The 12263-nt window shown below is 38.8% G+C and overlaps 2 protein-coding genes across 4 annotated transcripts in view; one reads left to right on the forward strand and one right to left on the reverse strand.

Annotated features, from left to right (window-relative positions):
- The window catches only part of RPS27A (ribosomal protein S27a), a 391102-nt gene that overhangs the window by 127032 nt on the left and 251807 nt on the right, over nt 1–12263 (reverse strand). The gene's annotated exons all lie outside the window — the stretch shown is intronic.
- The window catches only part of RTN4 (reticulon 4), a 95339-nt gene that overhangs the window by 1127 nt on the left and 81949 nt on the right, over nt 1–12263 (forward strand). The window lies entirely within an intron of this gene.

Genomic DNA, 12263 nt, shown 5'->3' on the forward strand with positions numbered 1-12263 from the left:
TTTGATATGCCGAATTCAGATATGACAATTAAAACAACTGATTGGCTACTGTTTCCAAGATATTAAGTTTTTACATTTTATGTCTATGTATATTGTGTAGATAGTAGAGTTTTAATCATAAATTGTAAACCTAGGTCTTTTCATGTGTTTATGGTTGCTTTACATGATAATATTTCACCTGTCCTGTTTATGTAACACTTTAAAAATCAGCAAAAGGGTTATATAAATAAAATTTATTATGAAACAAAGGGCAAAAAACTATTACGTACATAGTTTAGTCCTATTCAGTGTCTACTCGGCGCTTCTTGGTTTGTCTCTTGTATTCATTAAATGGAGCATCTCTTGTCACTGTCCAGCAATAGTCTGCAAGCATTGATAGGCTCCATTTGACCTGATAGCCTGCCAGGAGATTCCACTGCTGTAGTCTGGAGCCCAACAGCTCTTCCTTACTCTTTGGTAGTTCCAAATCCCTGACAAGGTCATTCAGTTCACCTTGTGTTATGAGGTGTGGTTCAGAGGAGGAGGATGGGAGAAAATGTGGGTCCTGTGACATTAATGGTTCAGGACCAGAAGTTTCATCCTCTTCCTCGTCTGACTCAAGTGAGAATGATTCTGGTACATCAGGAACCGGCAGTCCTCCGTGGGGTACTGGGCGTATAACTGATGGAATGTTTGGATAATGCACAGTCCACTTTTTCTTCTTTGACACACCTTTCCTAACTGGAGGCACCATGCAGAAGTAACAATTGCTGGTATGATCTGTTGGCTCTCTCCAAATCATTGACACTGCAAAAGGCATAGATTTCCTTTTCCTGTTCAACCACTGGCGAAGTTCTGTTGCACAAGTGTTGCAGCATATGTGTGGGGCCCACCTCTTGTCCTGATCTCCAATTTTGCAGCCAAAATAAAGGTGAGAGGCTTTCTTAACCATAGTGGTTATACTGCGCTTTTGTGATGCAAAAGTCACTTCACCACAAACATAGCAGAAGTTATCTGCACTGTTCACACAAGTACGAGGCATCTCTGCTCACTTTGGCTAAACAGAAATGTGTCCCTTTGCAAAATCAAACACTGACAAATAAGGGAGCAGGACACTGTCCTATTTCTAGAGCTGATATAGGGCAATTTGTTCAGCAGAGTGATGTAAACTTCGTTATGATTGCACCATCCATGACTTCTAGGAATAACATGATGCAATTCATATAATGTATGACGCAATACCAGCTTCAGATTGCATCATTCATTGTTTTGCCTAAAAAGCAAGTACTGTCCAAACCCAGTCATAGATTTATTCATAGATCCAGTCAAAGATGTATTTTAGTCATGTCTGGTTTAAATTGAGATCCTTTCCCTTTATAACTCACTTATCCTCCGCCATTCCCAAGTCAAGGGTCGTATATACTGATGCAATAGCATATCTTGAAAACTAGAGCCAATCAACAATTTTAAGCATCATTTTCATTCTCAGTGACCCAGAATTAGTAAAGTTGGACTACATTTATTTCAGAAGCATTTTGGCTGTAGAGCGGTGTTATTGGTGTAATGTCTCACTAGTTTACCAGTCATTGGAGTCCTTTAGGGAGACAATATATGAATTTCCAGTGTTCCAAACAAATCTCCCCATCCCTAACCAAGAGCTTTAGCCTATACTTTTTTCAGGTCTTCATACATCATAAAGAAGCAGAGGAAGTCTGTTTTTCCATCTACACGGGTCATTTTGAAACTAACAGGAAAAAAAAACTGTAGTAAATATTTAAGATCTGCACTGTTGATAAAATGTTGTACCTAAATAACACAGCACTTACGAAATGTATAGTAAGCCTCTCTTCTGAAACTTCTTAACATCTACGATGAAGGAATTAAAATCAGGACAGAGAAGGAACACTTATATAATCAGGTCTATTTGACCTTTCCTCTGAATATTTTCTGTAAAAGAAAAAAATATACATATATATAGTCCCCATTACTGCCTATAACAAACACTAACAACTTGCATATTTTTGTCTTATTTTGAGATGAATAAGTCTCTGATGCATCCATTTTTTAAAATTTATTTTTTATTTTGGTTCTACAGGCTATAATTTCTTAAGTAAGAAGTACACAAGGTAATGTGTTGCAAATAGATGTTAGTATAGATGCTACTGATTTCTTCTAAATCCTGTTAACATAAGAATGGCCATACTGTTTCAGACCAAAAGTCCATCCAGCGCAGTATCCTGTCTACTGACAGTGGCCAATGCCAGGTGCACCAGAGGGAGTGAACCTAACAGATAATGATCAAGTGAACTCTCTCCTGCCATCCATCTCCATCCTCTGACAAACAGACGCTAGAGACACCATTAATAGCCATTAATGGACTTAACTTCCATGAATTTATCCAGTTCTCTTTTAAAACATGTTATAGTCCTAACCTTTACAACCTCCCCAGGCAAAGTTGACAGTGCGCTGTATGAAAAACTTCCTTTTATTTGTTTTAAACCTGCTGCCCCTTAATTTCATTTGGTGGTCCCTAGTTCTTATATTATGGGAACAAGTAAATAATTTTTCCTTATTCACTTTCTCCACACCACTCATGATTTTATATACCACTGTCATATTCTCCCCTTAGTCTCCTCTTTTTCCAGGCTGAAAAGTCCTAACCTCTTTAATCTATCCTCATATGGGACTTGTTCCAAACCCCTAATCATTTTAGTTGCCCTTCTCTGAACCTTTTCTAATGCCAGTATATATATTTTGAGAACGAGGAGACCACATCTGTAGGCAGTATTCAAGACGTGGGCATCCCATGGATTTATATAAGGGCAATAAGATACTCTCCATCTTATTCTCTATCCCCTTTTTAATGATTCCTAACATCCTGTTTGCTTTTTTGACTGCTGCTGCACACTGCGTGGACGTCTTTAGAGAACTGTCCATGATGACTCCAAGAGCTCTTTCCTCATTAGTTGCAGTTTTGTTATTACCTTTGGAGTTTTTGGCTAGCTGTTCTTCAAACTGCTTTTTGGCTTTTCTTATTACATTTTTACACTTAATTTGGCAGTGTTTATGCTCCTTTCAATTTACCTCACTAGGATTTGACTTCCACTTTTTTAAAAGATGCCTTTTTATCTCTCACTGCTTCTTTTATGTGGTTGTTAAGCCACGGTGTCTCTCTTTTAGTTTTTTTACTGTGTGTTTTTTAATTTGGGGTATACATTTAAGTTGGGCCTCTATTATGGTGTCTTTGAATAGTGTCCATGCAGCTTGCAGGGATTTCACTCTAGTCACTATATCTTTTAATTTCTGTTTAACTAACCTCTTATTTTTTGATATTTTCCATTTCTGAAATTAAATGCCACAGTGTTGGGTTGTAGAGGTGTTCTTCCCACCACAGGAATGCTAGGTATTATTATGTTATGGTCACTATTTCCAAGCGATCCTGTTATAGTTACCTCTTGGACGAGATCCTGTGCTCTACTCAGGACTAAACTGAGAATTGCCTCTCCCTTTGTGGGTTCCTGTACCAGCTGCTCCAAGAAGGAGTCATTTAAAGTATCGAGAAATTTTGTCCCTGCGTTTTGTCCTGAGGTGACTTGTTACCCAGTCGATATGGGGATAATTGAAATCCCCCACTATTATCGAGTTCTTTATTTTGATAGCCTCTCTAATCTCCCTTAGCATTTCATCGTCACTATCACTGTCCTGGTCAGGTGGTCAATAATAGATCTCTACTGTTGTATTCTTATTAGAGCATGAAATTACTATCTATAGAGATTCTATGGAACATGTGGATTCCTTTAAGATTTTTTACTTCATTTGAGTCTACATTTTTTTCACATATCGTGCCACTCCCCCCCCCCGTACAACCTGTTCTGTCCTCCCAGTAGATTTTGTACCCCAGAATGATTGTGTCCCATTGATTGTCCCCACTCCGCCAAGTTTCTGTGATGCCTATTATATCAATATCCTCCTTTAACACGAGACACTCTAGTTAACCCATCTTATTATTTAGACTGTTGAGCTTGATTTAGCTACCAAGTGTAACTTTTTTCAATCCTAATACAATGCATCTAAATAACATTATTTCATTTACAATCCAGGAAATGGGAGGAAAATCTGTAGCTGTAAAACTAATCAGTCACAGTAGACTTCGTGATTTAGTGGTCTCCATATATTAATAATGGATATTTCTTTTAGAGGGTGGTGTAGGGGTAGTGTCAGACCGCAGATCTCTGTTGTTGATCTCTTAATTGTTGTAACATATGGTTTAAGAGTTAAAGATCTTAGAAAATGGGTCTGTTTGTAGTATAGGTCTTATGCTTTTGGTAGAGACTGGGACCAAGCAAGTGAATGCTTGGCTTTCAGATCTCTTATCTCCTGTTCCTAATGTTAATGAGATTCAATACTAGTTTTGGATATCTGTTGTGGATCATCATAAACATTGTTTTATGAACTTAGTTATTATTGTTTCACAGTGAGTGACAACTTTCTGTCCCCACAGTCTGGCTGATACAATGCTATCTGCTTGTGAGATGACTGAGTTGTGTATATTTTTGAAGATTGTATTCTCTACTTTTTTTAACACTGCTTTTGTGTTGCTCTACTTGGGTATTATAGTCAGTGTCATTTGTAGCATCTAGAAACTATCTTAAGAAGAAATAGCAAAATGATCGAGTGGGTCTTATTCTCCTCTGAATTGTATTAATTTTTACCTAGACTTTTTAAAAATACAGTCCATAGGTTTGCTTAATGAATTGCATTAGGACACTAGGTTTTCTAATCTCTTCTTAGCTGCTTCATTCATATATCTAATTCCGTTCTCCAGTTTCAGCCTAAGTGTGCCTCAATTTCAGTATCTTTTTTAAATTGTGACAGCATAGTACAGTCCAGATAAATAGCAAAAAGTACATCTGCAGATTACAAATAGTTCAAATTTTTGATAGTTCATCTAGCTTTTCATAAATAATGAATATGAACTGCAGTGTCTTCTGTCACACAAATTAGGTACCAAGTCTGTAATCCTATATCTGATTCCCTTACATGGGAGAGATTTATCCGCAATTTAATTCAGATAATAATTCTCATGTCTTTTAATGAATCTCCCATCTGTTTACTATGTCAACTGTTGTGCCAAAATTCAAGTAGCCTTTTCACCACAATTTATTTCATTTCATTTATCCATCCAGTTTAAAATTGGTCAGGTTGCTTGGCATGACATATGTATCACAAGCCAATGCTAGCTGTTTTATGGTGTTCTCGTTTCACACTGTCATAAACAGATAGTTAAGAGTTAATGCCTCTCTTACCTGTGAAGGATTAAGAAGCTCAGTAAACCTGGCTGACACCTGACTAGAGGACCAATAAGGGGAAAGAATATTTTCAAATCTTGGTGGAAGGAAGTTTTTTGTTTGTGCTCTTTGTTTTTGGTTGTTGTTTACTCTTGGGACTAAGAGGGACCAGACATCAATCCAGGCTCTCCAAATCTTTCTGAATCAGTCTCTCATGTTTCAAACTTGTAAGTAACAGCCAGGCAAGGCGTGTTAGTCTTATTTTTTGTTTTCTCAACTTGTAAATGTTCCTTTTTGCTGAGAGGATTTTACCTCTGTTTGCTGTAACTTTGAACCTAAGACTAGAGGAGGTTCCTCTGGGCTCTATGAATCTGATTACCCTGTAAAGTATTTTCCATCCTGATTTTACAGAGATGATTTTTACCTTTCTTTCTTTAATTAAAAGCTTTCTTTTTAAGAACCGGATTGATTTTTCCTTGTTTTAAGATCCAAGGGGATTGGACCTGGACTCACCAGGAATTGGTGGGGGAAAGGAGGGGGAGGATGGTTAAATTCTCCTTGTGTTAAGATCCAAGGGACTTGGTGAAAAAACCTCTCAAGGCTGCCAAGGGAGGGGAAGGTTTTGGGGGGGACAGAAAGTGTTCCAGACACTGAAATTTCTGGATGGTGGCAGTGTTACCAGATCTAAGCTAGTAATTAAGCTTAGAAGTGTCTATGCAGGTCCCCACATCTGTGCCCTAAAGTTCGGAATGGATGAGGAACCTTGACACACACAGATTGCCTTGTTTTCAAACATTTTACTTAAAATGAGAATTAAGGTATTCGATTTTCTTTGGGGTCGATTAATCTATATTACCCTACATTATCTGCTCTACGAACAAAATTCGGTGGATCAACTTCCATTATTAAGAAAATAGAGGCGTTGCATAGTTTAGGGGATTGGTAATTTAAAAATAGCAAATGGAGCCTTTCTCTAAATTACTGGTTTGGATCTTGCCTAGTGACAAAGTTATATTTGGTCTTTATAAACAAATTAGTGGTCAGAGTCCAGTTGCTAATGTATCTCCTCAGTAATGAGGAGTGACTAGGCAAAAGGACTGAACTAACTTATCTTTAGTCACTGTTCTGACTTCTCAGTATGGCAGGATGGTGTAGAGAATCTTGCAGTTGTGCAGTCTGTGTTGCTTTTACTTTGTGGCTAAATAAAATAAAGTGGAGCTACATCCCTAGTGCCGTCAGTTTAGACGGTTGGATCTTTATAAACTGCTTTTGAGTAATCCATCTCAGTAGTCTTCCTTTCCAAGGGAAGAATTGTTGCTTCAGAAATAACTACCAATTTCTCTGGGAGATGTGCAAGCCTGATGGTGAAGAACTTGGACTCATTCAGTAGGAAATCGTTATTTAGCCATAAATGATATGTTCATTGGTGCTGAGACAGGGACAAAACTGTGAGCAGGTGCAAAGATTTTTTGTAATAATCTTGGAAATGGGGGAAGTAGGTTGCAGAACTTGAAGGAAAATACTTGTTTTGAGTCCTTTTTTGTCATTGGTCTGAGATGACAAATTCTGTATGGGAGACTACTAGATTAATGTACCAATCTTCAGATTAAATTGCATGACTCCAGTCTGCACTAATTGCATGAAGATGTGAGAGGACCTAAAGTATTGTAGATGGAGGCTTGCATCTTCTGTCTTTATAGTTCATGGATCCTTTTAACATATCTGATTACGCCTGGCTTTAACTAATATCCTCAATATGTCAAAACTATAGTTCCTTTTTACATATAAAACTTTATTGATCTTCACTGTTATAGCAACTTGCATTTCTTTTCATCCAAGGATCTGAAAGATCACGAGGTGGATCTGAGTTTTATTTTACAGGTGGGAAAACTGTGGAAACCTTTAGTAACTTGTCCAGAGTTCAGTTATTGAAAGAACCTGAGTTTTTTATTCTGCCAGGTGTTCTTATTAGATGGTTTAAGGGCTTTGAAATACTTCATTTGTAGCCTTCAACAAATGGAAAGTGAAGATATCTGCTTCTTGAAGAAATGTTACTTAGTTCTCAATAGAAGGTCTGCAGAAATTTTGTTTTTTCCATTAGCTGTCTTACTAGCTTTCTTGACTTATGTGATCAACTTGTATCTGTTGTTTTTAAATTGAGAAAGACTCTTCCTAATTACTTATCAGCAAGTAAATTGGTAGCTGGGTGTTTTAAACTACAGCTTGACTAAGGCATTGTCTATATTAGCACTTTTGTTGGCAGAACTGTTGGTCAGGGGCTGAAAAAAATACCCTCCTGACTGACCGAAGTTTTGCTGACAAAAGCGCCGATGTGGACAGTACTTTGGCAGGAAAGCTCTCTCCCATATACATAGCTACCACCGGTCCTTCAGAGTGGTTTAATTATGCCAGCGGGAGAGCTCTTACAGTGTAGTGTTGTGTAGACATGACCTAAATATGGCTTAAGTTAATGGAAAAAATCCAATTACTGATTGCAGAGTTGCAGTCATTCCTAATGTTATGAAATGATACTTCTGGTATCTAATTGTGTTCCTTATTTTGTATTCCTTATACACTTTTTGGTACAATGTGGCAGTTGTAGTAGTTGTATCACAATGGGAAATCATTTAAATTGAATATAGGCTTTGTCTACCCTTGAAAGTAAATCTAAAATAAATTAAGTATTCCTGGTTAACACCTTTGTGTGGATGTGCTTATTACAGAATAAATAAGAATAAGAGCATCCACACACGGAATTAATCAAGAATAGCTATTCCAAGAATGACTCCCTTTGCAGACAAGGCTTTGATTTGGGCAGCTTTCAGATTAGGGTCTTGTTTTTTTCGATGAGATTCTTGCATAGTGAAATATTCATTTTAATGTCCATGTATACTAATGAGAAGTTTAATATATGAAGGATACAATTTTCAAAAGTGATTTCTCCCTCCTGGTTAGGATCCATCAATTTTGCTTTCCAGATCCAAAGCTGAGGATGGGGGATTTTACCCATATGGGTTCTCTTCTGTTGAAGGGCATGGTAATATTCTCTTCTTTCCTTTCTCTGCTCGCTAGGAGCCTATGGAAAAACTAATGTAATAAGAAAAGCCAAAAGGAGTTTGAAGAACAGCTAGCCAAAAACTCAAAGGTAATAACAAAATGCTTTTTAAGTACATCAGAAGCAGGAAGCCTGCTAAACAACCAGTGGGACCCCTGGACAATCGAGATACAAAAGGAGCACTTAAAGAAAATAGTCATTGTGGAGAAACTAAATGAATTCTTTGCTTCAGACTTCATGGCTGAGGATGTTAGGGAGATTCTCAAACCTGAGCTGTCCTTTGTAGATGATAAATCTGAGGAATTGTCACACATTAAAGTGTCACAAGAGGAGGTTTTGGAATTAATAAAATTAACTGTAACAAGTCACGGGGACCAGATAGCATTCACTCAGGAGTTGCCTGTGGTTTGTAACCTGTCCTTTAAATCAGCTTCAGCAGCCAATGATTGGAAGATAGCTAATGTAACGCCAATATTTAAAAAGGACTCTAGAGGTGATCCTGGTAATTATAGACCAGTAAATCTAACGTCAGTACCGGACAAATTAGTTGAAACAATCATAAAGACTAAAATTGTCAGACACTTAGAAGAAAATAAATTGTTGAGCAAAAGTCAACATGGTCCCTCACCAAAGGCTCTTCCGTAAATTAAGTTATCATGGCATACGAGGGAAGATCCTTTCATGGATTGAGAACTGGTTAAAAGACAGGGAACAAGGGGTAGGAATAAAAGGTAAATTTTCAGAATGGAGAGGAGTAACTAGTGGTGTTCCCAAAGGGTCAGACCTAGGACGAATCCTATTCAACTTATTCATAAGTGATCTGGAGAAAGGGGTAAACAGTGAGGTGGCAAAGTTTGCAGGTGATACTAAACTGCTCAAGATAGTTAAGACCAAAGCAGACTGTGATGAACTTCAAAAAGATCTCACAAAACTAAGTGACTGGGCAACAAAATGGCAAATGAAATTTAATGTGGATAAATGTAAAGTAATGCACATTGGAAAAAGTAACCTTAACTATACATACAGTATGTTGGGGGCTAATTTAGCTACAACTAATCAGGAAAGAGATCTTGGAGTCATTGTGGATAGTTCTCTGAAGACAACCACCCAGTGTGCAGCAGCAGTCAAAAAAGCAAACAGGATGTTATGAATCATTAAAAAAGGGAGGGAGAATAAGATGGAGAATATCTTATTGCCCTTATTGCCCACATCTTGACTATTGTGTACAGATGTGGTCTCGTCATCTCAAAAAAGATATACTGGCATTAGAAAAGGTTCAGAGAAGGGCAACTAAAATGATTAGGGGTTTGGAACAGGTCCCATAAGAGGAGAGATTTAAGAGGCCAGGACTTTTCAGCTTGGAAAGAGGAGACTAAGGGGGAATACGATAAAGGTATATAAAATCATGAGTGGTGTGGAGAAAGTGAATAAGGAAAAGTTACTTACTTGTTCCCATAATATAAGAACTAGGGTCCATCAAATGAAATTAATGGGCAGCAGGTTTAAAACAAATAAAAGGAAGTTCTTTTTCACACAGCGCACAGTCAACTTGTGGAATTCCTTGCCTGAGGAGGTTGTAAAGGCTAGGACTGTAACAGGGTTTAAAAGAGAACTGGACAAATTCATGGGGGTTAAGTCCATTAATGGCTATTAGCCAGTATGAGTAAGGAATGGTGTCCCTAGCCTCTGTTTGTCAGAGAGTGGTGATGGATGGCAGGAGAGAGAACATTTGTTAGGTTCACTCCCTCTGGGGCACCTAGCATTGGCCACTGTCGGTAGACAGGATACTGGGCTGGATAGACCTTTGGTCTGACCCAATATGGCTGTTCTCATGTAAAGATTTTGTCAAAATATTTTTTGTTCTATTTTGGTTATTCAAATCCTTTTTCTCTTGAAGATGTCAGTGGGCGGGGCTACTCGGGCAGACCAGGACTTTAAAAAGCCTGCTTCTAAGCAACCAGAGGAGCTAGTGACCAGGAGCTGCTAATAGGAGTTTGCAAGGTAGTTTACAGGGGGAGTGTGAGCAGGGGCTAGAACTCAACATTCTTTAAATTTTAAAAACCAAAACCACCCCCTTGATATAACAACAACCAAGGATACCAACTGCAGGAGTAAAAAGTGAGTGCACGCAGAATTCCAGCAAGAGAGTGGGGGCTACCCAGTTTATTGCACCCAATGCAGTGTGTATGATTACCTGCCCTATGGCAGGTGGCATACGTATGCATTCGGTGAAAGGAGCTCCTGGTCCTCAGAGACCGTGTACGGGCTTTGGAGACCAGAGTGGTTGAACTGGAGGAGCTAAGGGAGACCAAGAGGTACACAGATACATACATAGATGAGGCTTTCTGGGACGCAGTAGAACGGTCCCACCCCAGGTCTGACAGCTTCTGTGCTGTTGAGGAGGATGAAAGTCAGAGGGAAGGAGAGCATCTAACTGGAGCAGAGGGAAACAATCTCATAGTTGGGACCTCCCTCCAGATGATGATGTGGTATCCTCTTGCACTGAGGATACCTCTCGAGGGGAGGGAATTCCAGCTATTAGAAAGAGACAGGTGTATTAGTAAGGTGCGATTTGATCATTAGAAACATAGATAGCTGAGTTTGTGAGTACTGGGAGAACTGCACGGTAACTTGCCTGTGTGGTTGCGGATCTCTTGAGACATCTAGGTAGACTTACATGTAATGCTGGGGAGGAGCCAGTGGCTGTGGTACATGCAGGTACCAATGACATAGGGAAGGATAGGAGAGAGGTCCTGAAGGCCAAATTTAGGCTGCTAGATTGAAGTCCAGTACTTCCGTGGTAGCATTTTTGGAGATGCTTCCAGTTCCATGTGCAGGGCCAGTTAGGCAGAACTGGAGAGTCTCAGTGCATGAATGAGATAATGGTGTAGGGAGGAGGGGTTTAGATTTATTAGGAACTGGGGAAACTTTTGGGAAAGGAGGAGTCTATACAGGAAGGATGGGCTCCATATAAACCAAAATGGAACCGAATTTCTGGCACTTAACATTAAGAAAGTCATAGAGCAGTTTAAAAACTAATGGGCTGGGGAAAAGCCAACAGGTGCAGAGGAGCACGTGGTTCGAACATCCCTTAGGGGAGGATCTATTAATAGAGAATCTCTATGTCCTACAAAGGACGAGAGGATGGAAAATGATAACATACAGGCAGAGTCTGATCAGAAACAGTCAAATAAAAGAGTCCCATTCAGTTACATCGTGTAATGGCAGACAGCCAAAAGGAGACAAGTTTTTAAAGTTCTTATATACCAATGCTAGAAGTCTAAATAATAAAATGGAAGAACTAGTGTGCCTCATATTAAATGAGGATATTGGTATAATAGGCACTTGGTGAAATGAGGATAATCAATGGGATACAGTAATACCAGGACACAAAATATATCTGAAGGACAGAACGTGTCATGCTGGTGGGGGAGTGGCATTATACGTGAAAGAAAGCGTAGAATCAAATGAAGTAAAAATCATAAATGAATCAAAGTGTACCACAGAATCTCTATGGATAGAAATTCCATGGTCTAATAAGAATATAGCAGTAGGGACATATTACCGACCACCTGACCAGAATGGTGATAGTGACTGTGGAATGCACAGGGAGATTAGAGAGGCTATTAAAATAAAAAACTCAATAATAATAATGGGGGATTTCAGTTATCCCCGTATTGAGTGGGTACATGTCACCTCAGGACAGGATGCAGAGATAAAGTTTCTTGACATCTTAAATGACTGCTTCTTGGAGCCATTGGTCCTGGAACCCACCAGAGGAGAGGCAATTCTTGATCTAGTCCTAAGTGGAGCAGAGGCTCTGGTCCAAGAGGTGAATATAACTGGACTGTTTGGTAATAGTGACCATAATATAATTAAATTTAATATCCCTGTGGCAAGAAAAACACCACAGCGGCCCAACACTGTAGCATTTAATTTCA

The sequence above is a fragment of the Gopherus flavomarginatus genome, chromosome 4, assembly GCF_025201925.1.
Source record: "Gopherus flavomarginatus isolate rGopFla2 chromosome 4, rGopFla2.mat.asm, whole genome shotgun sequence".
NCBI classification, from domain to species: Eukaryota; Metazoa; Chordata; order Testudines; family Testudinidae; genus Gopherus; species Gopherus flavomarginatus.